General features: G+C 44.7%; 1 pseudogene; it reads right to left on the reverse strand.

Moving 5' to 3' along the window:
• Nucleotides 1–578: 578 nt before the first annotated feature.
• The window catches only part of LOC140772013 (uncharacterized), a 35,158-nt pseudogene continuing 22,601 nt past the window's right edge, over nucleotides 579–13,135 (reverse strand).

Genomic DNA, 13,135 nt, shown 5'->3' on the forward strand with positions numbered 1-13,135 from the left:
CCCAGACCGGGCTGGTGGGCTGCGGTCTGCAGCCCACCCTAATAGATTAGTGGGTTGCAGACCACTACAGCCCACTAAGGGGGAAATGGGTGGGGGTTAAACCCCCACCCCTCCACCCCATCTCCTTCCACTCCCGATGGAAGGAGGGTGAGGCGGAGAGAAGAGCCCACGAGGCTGCGGGGCTGCGGCGGCGCGGCAAGAGGCCGGCGGCGCAGCGCGGGGACGGCGGCGACATGGGTCCAGCACAGCACGAGGCCGAGGAGGGGAAGGAAGAAGGGAAGAAAGGAAGGAGGGGAAGGAAAGCTTACCGGAGGGGGGGGGGGGTCGGCGAGCTCGGCGGTTGGCGGCAACCACGAGGGAGAGAGAGGAGAACGGAGGGGCTGTGGTGAGGGAAAGAAGAGATGAGGGAGATGGGGGGAGGATGGTGTGCACGGCAAAGGAAAGGGAAGGGCAGGGTGGCAGGGTGGCAGGCTGACGCACGTGCTCGGCACGTGCGTCAGTCAGGGTTTTTTTTTTTTTTTTTTTTTAAATTGGGGTGTTACAACTATCCCCTACAACAAGGAATTTCGCCCTCGAAATTACGCACCTGAGTCGATAAATAAATGAGGGTAGGTAGACTGAATCTCTTCCTCAGGCTCCCATGTAGCTTCCTCTACTCCATGATGCCGCCAAAGGACCTTGACCAGAGGTACGACTCTTCTTCGGAGCGTCTTCACACATCTATCAATGATCCGTACTGGTTGCTCCTCATAGGACAAGTCCCTTTTTAGCTGGATAGGTTCCTCCCTCAAAACATGTGACGGGTCATATAGGTACTTCCTCAACACTGACACATGAAATACATTATGAATCTGTGATAGCTCTGATGGCAAATCCACCTGGTAAGCAACCGGTCCGATCCGCGCCAAGATCTCATAAGGGCCTATATAACGAGGGCTCAGCTTGCCCTTCTTCCCAAACTGAAATACCCCTTTCCACGGCGAGACCTTGAGGAAAACTTTGTCCCCGACTATGAACTCCAGGTCTCGACGTCGACGGTCAGCGTAACTCTTCTGTCGACTCTGGGCAACCTATAAGTGTTCCCGTACCTTCCGCACTTTGTCCACGGTCTCCTGTATCAGTTCTGAGCTCTCTATCTTCCGTTCCCCCACTTCATCCCAACTGATAGGTGTCCGACATTTCCGTCCATATAACGCTTCATAGGGGGGCATCCCAATGCTGGAGTGATGACTATTATTATAGGCGAACTCAATTAGGGGAAGGTGTCGGTCCCAACTGAGTCCGAAGTCTGCAACTAAGGCACGTAGCATGTCCTCCAAGGTCTGAATCGTCCGCTCTGACTGACCGTCAGTCTGAGGATGATAGGCAGTGCTGAATTACAATTTGGTACCCAGTGACTTAGCAAAATGATGCCACAGCCTAGAGGTGAACCTGGGGTCACGGTCAGAAGTAATGGAGACTGGTGCCCCACGGCGAGCAAAGATCTCATCCCGGAATAAAGTGGCTCGATGATCCATAGAATCAGTGGTACTGACTGGGAGGAAGTGAGCTGACTTCGTCAATCAATCCACAATCACCCATATAGAGTCCCTTTTCTTCAAGGTCTTCGGCAGACCCACCATAAAGTCCATGGTGATATGCTCCCATTTCCACTCAGGAATAGGTAATGGCCTGAGTGTCCCAGCCGGCCTCTGATGTTCAATTTTGACCTGCTGACAAATCAAGCATCGAGCTACAAACTCTGCAATGCTCTTCTTCAATCCTGGCCACCAAAAGTATCTACGAACATCATGGTACATCTTCGTCTCCCCAGGGTGCACACTGTAAAATGTCTGGTGGGCTTCCTCTAAAATCTCCCGACGGAGTCCGCCCACATCAGGTACACAGAATCTATCTCCAAACTTCAGGGTTCCCAATCCATCAAGGCAAAAACCCTTTTTACCTGAGTCTCGAACCTGCTGGAGGACTTGCAGTAAATAGGGGTCTTCTGCCTACACAACTCTGATCCTCTCCGCTAGAGTCGGCCTCACAGTTAACTGGGCCAGCAGTCCAGTACCCACATCTTTGGCTATGATGTGTACGTCCATCTTCTACAGTTCTCAAAGGATGTCCTACTGCTGCGTAATCAAACTAGCCAAGTTCCCCATCGACTTTCTGCTCAAGGCATCCGCCACTACATTTGCCTTCTCAGGGTGATAGTTAATAGTGCAGTCATAATCATTCACCAGCTCAAGCCACCTGCGCTGTCTCATGTTCAGCTCCCTTTGGGTGAATAGGTACTTCAAACTCTTGTGGTCAGTGAAGATCTCGCACTTCTCCTCGTAAAGATAATGCCTCCAAATCTTCAGGGCGAACACTACCGCTGCTAGCTCCAAGTCGTGGGTAGGGTAGTTCCGCTCATGGTTCTTGAGCTACCTGGATGCATAAGCAACAACTCCGCCCTCCTGCATGAGCACACAGCCCAAGCCTGAGTATGAAGCATCACAGTAGACCTGGTAGCCTCCTCCACTGCGAGGAACTACAAGGACGGGTGCAGATGTAAGTCTCTTCTTCAGCTCTTGGAAGCTCTCCTCACAATCAGCTGTCCATTCAAAACACTGATCCTTCCGGGTTAGCTTAGTGAGGGGACTGGCAATTTTCGAAAATCCTCCCACAAAACGCCGATAATACCCGGCCAAACCCAAGAAACTACGGACCTCCGAGACGGTACCCGGTTGCCTCCAATTGAGAACAGCAGTGATCTTGGATTGATCAACCCAGATGCCCTCTCCTGAGACCACATGCCCAAGGAACACCACCTCCTCCAGCCAAAAATCACACTTGGAGAACTTAGCAAATAACTTTTCTCTCCTTAGCATTTGTAGTACCAAACGAAGGTGCTCTTCATGCTCCCGCTCTGAGGCAGAGTAAATCAAGATGTCATCAATGAACACCACCACGAACCGATCCAAGAAAGGGCGGAAGACTCGGTTCATCAAGTCCATAAAGATAGCTGGTGCATTGGTCAAGCCGAAAGGCATAACCAAAAACTCATACAGCCCGTACCGGGTACGAAAAGCAGTTTTTGGGACATCCGCTTACCTAATCCTCAACTGATGATACCCAGATCTCAGATCGATCTTCGAGAAGACGCGCGCTCCACGCAATTGATCAAACAAGTCCTCAATGCGAGGCAATGGGTACTTGTTCTTCATAGTCAGCTGGTTCAGTTGCCGATAATCAATGCAAAGGCGGAGGGTACCATCCTTCTTCTTCACAAACAAGACTGGAGCGCCCCAAGGAGATGAGCTATGCCGGATAAGTCCCCTACTCAGTAGGTCATCAATCTGCTCTCTTAGTACTTCCATCTCCTTCGGAGCCATACGGTAGGGTGCCTTGGAGACTGGTTCCGCCCCGGGGATCAGGTCAATGACGAACTCAACTCCTCTGTCTGGGGGAAGCCCCAGAATGTCCTCAGGGAAAACATCTGGGAACTCCTGCACCACTGGTAAGTCAGTCAGGGTTTGGGTCCCAGTTGACTCGATAGACATGATTGCCACCAACTGTGATCGGTCCACCTGTCGATCCTTACACAATCGACACTCAATGCCATCATTAAGCTGCAAGATGACCTCCTTGCTGTAGCAGTTGATACTGGCATGGTAGGCGGCTAACCAATCCATCCCCAGGATTAGGTCAAAGTCCTGCATCTCAAGGGGTAGGAGGTCCGCCTTAAAGTCCCACTCGCCAAAAGTCAAGGTGCAAGAGCGATAAACATGGCGGACTTCCAGGAAATCTCCAAGTGGGGTGGCTATGACTAAGGGCTCCACAAGAGGTCTCGGCGCCACATCCCCCTTTTCCAGGAAGGATGTAGAAATAAAGGAATGGGTGGCCCCGGGGTCAAATAAAATCCTAGCGGTGTGTGCAAATAAAGTCATAGTACCTGCCATTACGTATATAAGCTTTAACTAAAAATAGGAAATACATTTTCCACAATATGTAAATTGCACATGGTTAGGAAGGAGGATCTAATATTATGTATGAATAGGACATACGTAAAACTTAAAACATGCTTAATTTACTCAGTTACCTGTGGCCACGTCATTGGATACTTCGGCATCCCATAGGGTCATAGCAAAAACCCGGCCGGTACGTCCACCCCGCTCTCTGCTAGGAGGTCCCGATCGCGCGCCCCCACGACCCCTACTCGCGGCAGTACTGGCTCCCGACGCTCCAGATATAGCAGGCGTGGTAGGAGTGGCTGGCGCTCTGCCCAACAGGGGACACTGCGTGTGGATATGCCCGGACTCTCCACACTGGAAGCAGGTAACGTGAGCCCCGAGGCAGTCACGAGATATGTGACCCCTCTTACCGCAAGTAAAACAAACCCGACCCTCAGGAGTAGACGGCCGTGCAAAACCACCACTGCCCGCACTACTCAAGACTGCTGCTGACCTCCCGCCACCAACTGAAGGTCGGGCCCTACTCGGCCCGCCTGAACCCTGAGGGCTAGGTCTACTCGGGGTAGCACTAGATCCCGCGCCACCCGCATAAGGGTGACACCTCAGTCGTAGGAAGGTCCCACCAGAATGGCCTCCACGTGGACGCCCATCAAAGCGGCCCGTACGACCTACTGCCCGCTCCTGATGCTGCGAGCGCTCCTCAAGTAAGTCCCTCTCCGCTATCCCAGCATTCTCTACCAGCTCTGCATATGTCAGGTTCTTCACCATGTTCACCTGCTTGCGGATCTCGATTCGGAGGCCCATCTTGAACTGGTCAGCCCTAGCAGTATCATCCGGTATAACTCTAGGGCAGAAGCGGGACAAGGCATTGAATCTGTCCTCGTATTGAGCCACTGTCATATCTCCCTGCCTCAACTGGGTAAACTCCCTCGTCAGCTCGAAACGCAGGGATGCAGGGAAATATTTCTGGTCGAAGGAGTCCAAAAATGCCCTCCAAGTGATGTACTCCCCAGCCAGGCGATCTGGCATCAGGCGCTCAGTAGCTCTCCACCACTCTTCCGCCTCCCCACGAAGAAGGAAGGTCGCAAAGGTCACCTGGCGACTCTCCGGGCACTCAAACGCAGTCAGGATCTTCCGTACATCCACCATCCACCTATTAGCCTCCATGGGGTCTGTCGTGCCGCTGAACAAAGGGGGGTTAAGCTGCATGAACCGATTCAGCGACCAGGCGGACCCACCTCCAGTCTGCTCGGCTGGAGTAAGATGCCCTGACGGCTCCCTCGGTATGTGCATCCCAGACATGGCTGCCGTGCGCTCTCGCACTAACTCCTCGATGAGTCTCTCTTGCTGTCTGACAAGCTGTCTCAGGGCCTTAGTGCTAGCTGAAGCACCGGCTGCTGGTTCGTCGACAAGGGCTGGAGTCCGTCCACGACCAGTCGCACGAACCGATCGAGCACGTCTAGGCGGCATTCCTGCTAAGTTCAAAGCAGTTTAGCTCTTAATTCACAAGTATAGCACCAGTCGTGAGTGACTATATTATTCATTACTCCTAGTTATTTATTATTATTATTCATTTCCTATGTATTTGAATGATATCTAGGAAGACTTGCCGGATTTATGGTGAACCTGGCTCTGATACCAAGTTGAAACACCCAAACCTCCAAATAACGTGTAAACCGTGTGGGTAAATCCTCCCACGCGGTACATCACATGACCTGTCAGTACAAGGATAAGTATGATTCACGCAGGGGTAATACTCGCCTGGGGGTCTCCACGGTATGGTAAAACTCGTCAGCTAGTCCGGAATCCCAAAATCTTCCTCACGCGGTGTCAATCCTATTAATTCACGCAAGTAAGCCATTAGCGAACTAATATAATTAATTATCTTATTAGCACATTTATGTTTGGTACGAGTCAATGGTATCCTAGGAATCTTATGTTATCCCAAAATTAAGGATCATGCTAATCAAATCAGGTGAAAAAGATAAACAGGGTTATAGGGTCCAAATGGCCCCAAATGGGCTAGGCTAGAGGCAATGGGTAGGCCCAAACCCAACCCACGAAGCAATAGGGCCTTGGTGGGCTGCGGGCCCAGCCACAGCCCACCAAGGTGGGAATAGCAGGCTGCAGACTACAGCCCACTCCACAATGGGCTAATGGGCTGCAGCCTGCAGCCCACTCGGATCCAAGGCTAGGTGGGCTGCGGCCTGCAGCCCACCCGAGTCTAGGTGGGCTGCGGCCCGCAGCCCACCCAGACCGGGCTGGTGGGCTGCGGTCTGCAGCCCACCTCAACAGATTAGTGGGCTGCAGACCACTGCAGCCCACCAAGGGGGAAATGGGTGGGGGTTAAACCCCCACCCCTCCACCCCATCTCCTTCCACTCCCGATGGAAGGAGGGTGAGGCGGAGAGAAGAGCCCACGAGGCTGCGAGGCTGTGGCGGCGCGGCACGAGGCCGGCGGCGCACCGCGGGGACGGCGGCGGCATGGGTCCAGCACAGCACGAGGCCGAGGAGGGGAAGGAAGAAGGGAAGAAAGGAAGGAGGGGAAGGAAAGCTTACCGGAGGGGAGGGGGAGGTCGGCGAGCTCGACGGCTTCGGCGGCTGGCGGCAACCACGAGGGAGAGAGAGGAGAACGGAGGGGCTGCGGTGAGGGAAAGAAGTGATGAGGGAGATGGGGGGAGGATGGCGTGCATGGCAAAGGAAAGGAAGAAGAAGAAGAAAAGGGAAGGGCAGGGTGGCAGGGTGGCAAGCTGACGCATGTGCTCGGCACGTGCGTCAGTCAGGGTTTTTTTTTTTTTTTTTTTTTTTTTTTTTTTTTTAAAATTGGGGTGTTACATTATGAGTGTATTAAATTTAATGTAATTATTATAGAGGTCGATAGAGTGAATAAATCAGAAATGACACAATATACTACAAGATGACAAAATTAACTATAATAACTCAATAATCAAGAAAAAAAATCATATTTGTATGTCAAGAATATATTTTTGAATCTAGAAGTGCATCATTTTTTTAAAATAAACTCTCGACAAATCTAGAACTAAAACCAAAAAAAAAAAATTCAGAGTAAAAGAAAACCTAAAAAAACGAAAAGAAATAAAAACACGCAAACCAAAACACAAATCCCTAAAGGAATCAGTCAAAAGCACAAATCCCTAAAGAAGTATAAAGATACTCAAATCTCTATACATCCAAAGGTTTTGTAAATAAATCTCTCAACTGTTTCTCCATCTCAACATGTTCCAGTGCTATTACTTTGTCTTCAACTAACTTTCGCATAAAATGATGTCGGATATCAATATGTTTTGTACGCGAGTGTTGAACAGAATTTTTTGATATATTAATAGCACTCATAGTATCACAATAAAACACTATAGTATCTTGTTCAATGCAATAATACTTGACCATCTATTTCATCCACAATAACTAAGAACAATAACTGTCCGTTGCAATGTACTCGGCCTCTACAGTAGATAGAGAGATATATAATTCTGTTTCTTACTGTGCCAAGCTATTAGATTATTTCCAACATAAAAACAGCCACCTAAGGTACTTTTTCTGTCATCACATGAACCTGCCCAATCAAAATCTGTGTATCCCGATATGATAGCACCCGAGTCATAAGTAAACTAGATACCCAAATCAACTGTGCCACTAACATATTTTATAATACGTTTCACAGCAAACAAATTTGTCTCCTTAGGTTTAGACTGAAACCTAGCACATACACCCACGCTAAATGCAATGTCTGGTCTACTAGCAGTTAAGTACAAAAGACTACCAATCATGCTCCTATATAGTGTTTGATCAACACTTTTTCCTAGAATGTCATTTCCTAGTTTGGTAGTTATACTCATATGATTTCTAGCATGTTTTGCATTTCCTAACCCGAATTTAGTCACTAGATCCTTAGTATTCTTAGTTTGAGTGATAAAATTCCCTCTCAGCGATAAAAATCCCTCTCTCCAATTGAGTAATTTGAAGTCCTAAAAAGAACTTCAACTCACCCATCATGCTCATCTCAAAATGATTATGCATGAGATCTGCAAACTCCTTAGCCAAAGATTGACTCGTTGCCCCGAAGACAATGTCATCCACATATATTTGTGCCACAACCAAACTCTTATTCTCATGTCTAATAAACAATGTCTTGTCCACTCCCCCTCGAGTGAACCTGCATCAATAAAAAGGTGGTCAACTTCTTATACCAAGCTCTCTGAGCTTGTTTTAGCCCGTAGAGGGCCATTTTCAATTTAAACACATGAGAAGGAAATTTATGATCTTCAAAACCCTTAGGTTGTTCCACATATACAAGAAAGCACTTTTAACATCCATTTGAAACAATTTAAATTTTAAATGACAAGCATTGGCAAGCAGTATACGAATAGACTCTAATCTACCATCAGGAGCAAATGTCTCATTAAAATCTATACCCTCAATCTGAGTGTATCCTTGTGCTATTAGTCTGGCTTTATTTCGAACTATATTACCATATTCATCACTTTTATTCTTATATATTCATTTTGTTCCAACTACGTTCACATTCTTAGGTCTCGGAACTAAATACCAAACATCATTCCTAGAAAATTACTCTAGTTCCTCATGCATAATATTGACCCAAAAATCATCTAATAATGCTATCTTGATATTTTTAGGTTCAAAAGTAGATGTATAACAAGTAAATGATACCTCACTTTGGATTTGTCGTCTTGTCTTCATTGATTTATTTATGTCTCTGATCACTTGTGATAGTGGATGATTTAGTTTCACTCTGGCTGATGGTTCTAGTATACTGCAGTCATCTTTGTTCTTTTCAACCTTATTCTCGTCCTGTTTTTCAATTGATAGATCAAGATCTGAAAAACCCCTTAGACACACGTATGTATCTAAACACTAGGCAATGATATCGCTCGTTCCCTTAAGTAAAAGTCTGAAGAAATATTAAGAACGAAAGCAAAGATGAACGCTTAGATTTTAATGTGGAAAAACCCAAAACGGGAAAATAACCACGGATCCAAACTCGGATCAAAACCAATCACTATGCTAGTAGCAGTTACAAGACTGACTCACAAAACAACCCGTCAACCAAATGACTTTGTTCCTCTAAGTCTTGATCGCTAGAACCTACGATTCACTGCTTCTTGTGATTAAAGTCCAATCTCAGTAGCCCTCGAGATTGATCTTTCGTCTAAATAGCCTTTAAGACAAAAGATTAAATTCTTGTAGATGAGTAGAACCTTGTTCGTTGAAGAACCGATGTAGCCTCAAGAAGTCTCCTTCAATAATCTTCTTCAACCCCCCTAGAGATAGGGTTTCATAATCCTTATATATGATCTCCAAGATAGAACCAAATCCGAATCTTATCTGTACTCACAAAAGTACAAGATAGAGCCAAATCCAAGTCTTATCTGTACTGACGAAAGTCCAAGATTTTCAAACTTCGTTGGTGCATTCGAACGCGGCCCAGATGCGTTCGAACGTGGCTCGGATGCGTTCAAACACGGCCCGGATGCGTTCGAACGGCATGACTTGATCTCATCAACTTTGCTCTAATAATTTTGCAATTCTTCAAACCAGAGATTTTCTAGACTTGTATAAAGCTCATATACATGTAAAAATACACATAGAATATTTTGTACACAATTGCCAACAATTGAAAAACCTAACAAGCTCTTTTTCAATGTCATCGTCATGTGTACTGCAAGAACAAAAATATGAGTAACTTTAGTTTTGTCACCAGCGGTTTCATCTATAATAACATTAGCTAATTCCATAATAGTAAAAGTGTCAAGATTGAATACTCTGTAGGCTCTACTATTATTAGAATATCGTAAAAAGATGCCCTCACAACTCCTAGTGTCAAATTTAGTCAAGTGTTCTCGATCACGCAAGATATAGCATTTGCTACCAAATACTCGAAAATATTTAATACTAGGTTTCTTACCTTTCCAGATTTCATAAGCAGTCATTTTTGTACCTTGTCTTAGATAAACACGATTTATCATATGTACCGCTGCATTTACCGCCTCAGCCCAAAACTTTTGAGGAACTTTTTTAGCGTGAAGCATAACCCTAGCCATTTTCTGCACAACACGGCTCTTTCTCTCCACAACCCCGTTCTGTTATGGAGTTATAGGAGCAGAACATTCATACTGAATACCAAGAGAATCACAAAATATGGAAAAACTTTCATTTTCAAATTCTCTACCATGATCAGAACAAATCCTTACTAGGGTAGTAGATTTTTCATTTTGCAGTTTTAAGCATAGTGATTTAAAAACTTCATAGGTTTCAAACTTCTCACGTAAAAAGGCAACCCAGGTATATCTGGAGTAATCATCAACCATTAAGAATATATACCGTTTACCTCCAAGACTTTCTATTTTTGTTGGACCCATTAAGTTTATGTGGACTAATTGTAACACACGGTCAGTGGTAGCTGCATTTACTTTCTTGTGTGAGATCCTAATTTGTTTTCAAATTTGACACGAACCGCACACACTTTTTGATATTTCCTTCATCTTAGGTATTCCTCTTACCACTTCTTGTTTGGACAGATTAAACAATTCTTTATGATTCACATGTCCAAGACGTTGATACCAAAGATCTGTAATGTCAAAAGAAGCACTGTTACATTTCAGATTATGTGAAGTTCTAACAACATAGAAATTACCAGATGTTTTACATCCAAAACATATAACATTACCATCATGATCTAGAATAGTATAATCATTTTTAGAGAATTTTACCTCATAATCTTTATCACAAAATTGACTGATGCTCAGTTGATTTGCTTTCAAGCCTTTAACATAAAGGATATTTTCAAGAATAGGAACACCAGGAGTACTTACCTTTTCCTTACCTATTACCTTGGATGAATTACCATCTCCAAATGTCACAATTCCCCCTTTATGTTCTTCGAGATTAGAAAATAGAGATTTGTCGCCTGATATATGTCTTAAACAGCCACTGTTTAAATACTACAAGTCAGAATTTAAAGCTTTCAAGGCAGTATACATAACATAACATTTCAAGTCACTTTTCTTAACCCATACGGCCTTTGTTTTCACCCCATAAATGAAGGCACTTCAAGGTTTTTGTAAAAAATTGCAATGAGATTGAATATGTCTTAGAATGCCGCAATGAAAGCATGTCGGAACAAACCCTTTTTTACTTACCTTTTGTTGAGGAGTGTGTCTAAAGTTTACCTTTGGTGCCATTGAAGATTCACCAGCTTGTTGATTCAACTTCAGTTTAGAGGCATTCATCCAGGATTGCTTTGTAAATGTGGTTGATGACCTTAGGTTCTCTTCCTTTTGTAGACCTAGAGAAACAAAGATAGTTTTATTATTATTTAAATAACTAGTGTATCCAATACCATACCTGTCCTTTCTAGAAATCTGAGTGTTTAATATGTCGTTAAGTTTGTTTTTCCCTTTAAGAACTGTCACTTCCTTCTTTAATCACTTTCATTCAATTTCATGAGCCTTCATCTTATCTTTCGCATTGTCAAGTTGTTGAGTAAGGTTTTTGATACGTTTAAGTTCCAATTTGTACTTCTCCTCAAATTGAGTTCTTTCTGGTTTGATTACCTTGAGTCGTTGAAGTAGACTAAGATTGCTTTTCTTGAGTTTGAACGACTCTAGGTACAAGTCATTATATGCCTTTTGTATTTCAGATTCATCTTCCTCAGTTGGTAACACATCCTGATCATCTGTACTATCAGAATCAACAACAGAGTCAGTATTAAAAAGATAGGAGACGAAAGCTATAAAGTTTTCTTCATCTTTCTCAGAATCATCATCAGATTCATCTGAGTCATCTCAAGTGACTTTCATAGCTTTACCCTTCCTCTTAAGACGATTAGGGCATTATTGTGCGATGTGTCAAAAACCAGAACATTCAAAACAGCGAACTTTAATATCAGAATTCTTATTTTTCTATTTCACATTGTTGTTACTCACCGCAGTATTCGAACTCAAAGGATTTTTCTTCTTCACAAAGGCTTTATTTTCCTCAAGTTTTTCAGCATTCAACAGCGTGAGAGAACTTGCTTTGATACCAATTGAAAGAACAGCTAGATACACGTATGTATCTAAACCCTAGGCAATGATATCACTCCTTTGCTTAAGTAAAAATTTGAAGAAATATTAAAAAACAAAAGCAAAAATGGATGCCAAGATTTTAACGTAGAAAAACTCAAAGGGAAGAAAACCACAGATCCAAACTCGGATCAAAACCAATCACTAGAATAATAGCAGTTACAAGATTGGCTCACAAAACAACCTGTTGATCCCCAAGACTTTGTTCCATTCAGTCTTGCTCGTTAGAATCCATGATTCATCGCTTCTCGTGATTGATATCCAACCTCAGTAGCCCTCGAGATTGATATCCAACCTCAGTAGCCCTCGAGATTGATCTTTCGTCTAGATAGCCCTTAAGATGAAAGATTAAGCCTTGTAGAAGAGTCAGACCTTGTTGGTTAAAGAAACGATGTAGCCTTAAATATTCTCCTCCAAAATAGCTTCAACAACCACCCTAGAGTTAGGGCATCACAATGCTTATATATGATCTCCAAAATAGAGCCAAATCCAAGTCTTATCCAAACTCACGAAAGTCCAAAAATTGCAAACTTTGTAGGTACGTTCGAACGCAGCCCGGGTGTGTTCGAACGTGGCGGCTTGATTTTCACAGGTTGCGTTTAAATGGGCAAGTACACTCTTCTGGATGTGTGAACGCATTGTGAACATAGCAAGGTGCGTTCGAATGGCCCATGATTGTGTTCGAACGCGTGTAGAAATAACACTCTCTGTCTGTGCGAACACTTGCGCTCGCGTTCGAACGCGCTTGTGAACGCCACTCACTGTCTGTGCGAACGCCTTCGCTCTCGTTCGAACGCGCTTTTGGACGCCACTCTCTGTCTGTGCGAATACCAGTGCTCACGTTCGAACGCACTCAAAAACACCAGTCACTGTCTGTGCGAACACATTGTGAATGCGGTGTGAATGCGGTGTGAACGCAAAAGCTTTTCTCCTTTGATCTTACAATTCTTCAAACCAAATACTTTCTAGACTTGTATAAATTCTCATATACATATATAAAAACACTTAGAATATTTTATACACAATTGCCAACACTAAAAACCTAACAAGCTCCACGATAATTAGTGACGGAACAAGCCCACTAACTGCATGC

Source organism: Typha angustifolia, chromosome 12 (assembly GCF_048772165.1).
Source record: "Typha angustifolia cultivar Huaian chromosome 12, ASM4877216v1, whole genome shotgun sequence".
Taxonomy (NCBI): Eukaryota; Viridiplantae; Streptophyta; class Magnoliopsida; order Poales; family Typhaceae; genus Typha; species Typha angustifolia.